This window comes from Palaemon carinicauda, chromosome 19, assembly GCF_036898095.1.
Source record: "Palaemon carinicauda isolate YSFRI2023 chromosome 19, ASM3689809v2, whole genome shotgun sequence".
Taxonomy (NCBI): Eukaryota; Metazoa; Arthropoda; class Malacostraca; order Decapoda; family Palaemonidae; genus Palaemon; species Palaemon carinicauda.
Window position 1 is genome coordinate 85,434,620 of NC_090743.1, and position 2,373 is coordinate 85,436,992.

The window sequence follows — 2,373 nt, forward strand, 5'->3', positions numbered from 1 at the left end:
TTGGGTTGCTTGGCAGTCCCTAATACTAAGGCCTTTGAGGCATCCTCCGGGTGGATTCGCAGAAATCCAAAGGCTTCAGTTCCCCGAGTTGAAGCGGGAGCTTCCTAAATTTCTCGTATGTAAATGAGTACATACCTAAAAGAAATAAAATTTTAGTATATTATTAACGTCTTTCATATGTTAAGACATAAGATATGTAAATTGGTTAATTTATATTAATTACTTTTCCCTTATGTAATTACCCTTGACCCACTTTTAAATAGACCCTTTAACCTGTTACCCGTTGTTATCGGGAAAAAATGTTTACTTCGGGACTGACTTAGTTAGCCGAGGCAGTCTGGCAACGAATTGTCTCCGACTCGGAAGCCACACTCTCGTAGGAGATTTTAACCTTGTGCTTTTATCACCAGGACTTTGATGGATAAGATTTTCTCCTACTTTTAAAAGCCCTATGTACCAGCCATGATTGTGGTGTAGATTGATCCTTGGGAGTGACCTACCATGTTGAACAAAGTGCCGTGATTTGATGAAGTTCTACAACGCTCGTCCTCGTCGTGTCAAGAGGCTTGATCAAGAGCCAGAACATAACCTCTTAATATTGCCATTTGCCGCTCTGGAATTAATTACAGGTAAGGGTCAACTAGAGAGTGGGTCTCAAGTCAAGCCCTTTGTAAATTCCAGCTTAGGAAAGCTATTTCTTAAGTAAGGCCTTGCATGTCTTTAATATATATGTAATCATCTATGAGCCAAATTTAAGTGTCTTGTGTCTTAGCATATATCCAGGTTAACGTTAGCAATTGTTTATCCTTTAGGGAGTATCCAGTCAACATTATTCGATTGTTCTAGGTTAGTCAATAGCCATTTTATGTCAAATTGATTAAATGTGTAATTGACTGGTAAGCCAGGAATGATAGGCCATTTTCATAACCTTTAGTTCTGCTTGGTAATTTTAATTGATGACCTATCGAAATTTACAGGTGATTACCGAACTGAATGGAGACATTGTGTTATACCCACTACTTCGCATCTAGCTGTAATTACTTCAGGACCTCGGGCAGTTATTGAGAGCCTCTAATAGTTTATTTAAGTTGCTTATGTTTACTTAAGGGAAGTTCTCTATTTGTTAGTATATTGTTAATATACAAATTAATTATTTTATGTGTTTCCTTGGTGCCTATAGTTTTTACCAGTGTTTTTGGTGTCTCCTTGATAAGAATTTAGTTCATGGCGACCGTGACAGGATAGTTGCATGTTAGGTAATTAATTAAGAGGCTCTCAAAATTAGGTTGCACTAGTTTAGCTGTAGCTCACTCCCACGGGTTTTCTATTAACGATCTTTGTTGTTGGTGATTTTTTGTCAAGTAAGATATAATGTCAAATTTAAAATTGCTTATTACTCAGAGAAAGGTTATTCGTAAGAAAGTAACTGATGCCTTTAATAAATTGGGGTCCTATGCAAATTTTACTGCATCCCGGAAAATATCGGAAAAGTGTCTCCTGTTAAGTTACCAGAAGGGTTTGTTAGACTTGGATTCTAAAATTCAAAATTTAAAGTTTGAGGATAGCGCAGTTACAGAACTCGAATTAGAAGAGGAATGTTTGGGTTGTATTGATTATTTAGAGAAGATAGAGAGATGTTTGCCTTTACTTGAAGTTTCTCCTTCCCGTAGTGTCACGGACACAGCTCTTAGTTTATTAAAGCAGCCAACAGCTCCCCTCCCAAAATTTAGTAGCAAGGAAAATGAGGATCTCTTACAGTTTTTTGTAGAATTTGAGGTTACTACTGGTGTTTATAAATATCCCGATAGGGATTTGTTACTTTTGCTTAAACAGCAAGTTGAAGGTCGGGCTAAGGTTTTGCTGAATTCTCTTGAAGCAGATAAACAGAGTTACCAAGATGCTAAATCGCTCTTGATTAAAGCTTTTGCTTCGGAAGAAGTTAGGAAGTCTTCCACCGTTAAGAAACTAACAGAGTTGAAACTAAATCCAGGTGATGACCCATTTAATTATGTATCTAGGTTAAGGAATTTATGTGAGTCTACTAAGGTTTTGCAAATGTCCTCTGATGATTTTTTGACTTATTTTGCTTGGCTAGGTTTGAATGATGAATTTAGAAAAGTGTTAGTGCAAATTACTAATAAGACTTCTCCTTCAATTACGGAAATTTTGGATAACTTTTTTGTAGCTTGCGAGAGGTATGAAAACTCGAGAAAAGTGTCAAATGTTACGCCTTCAAAGCATTCCTTATCATGCAATGGTAGTGCTGAAAATGCTGATAGTTTTGCTAGTTTGGCAGTTAAAGTGCATTCTCCTAAGAATAAAGTCCTACCTAGTTGTTCGTTGTGTTCTAAGGTTCATGGTAAGGATTTCAAT

The 2,373-nt window shown here is 36.7% G+C and overlaps 1 long non-coding RNA gene across 1 annotated transcript; it reads left to right on the forward strand.

Moving 5' to 3' along the window:
* The first annotated feature begins 248 nt into the window (after positions 1 to 248).
* On the forward strand, positions 249 to 1,155 carry LOC137658704 (uncharacterized). The gene is made up of 2 exons (XR_011047400.1): positions 249 to 629; positions 978 to 1,155. It is a non-coding gene; the product is annotated as an uncharacterized lncRNA (long non-coding RNA).
* Positions 1,156 to 2,373: the final 1,218 nt, after the last annotated feature.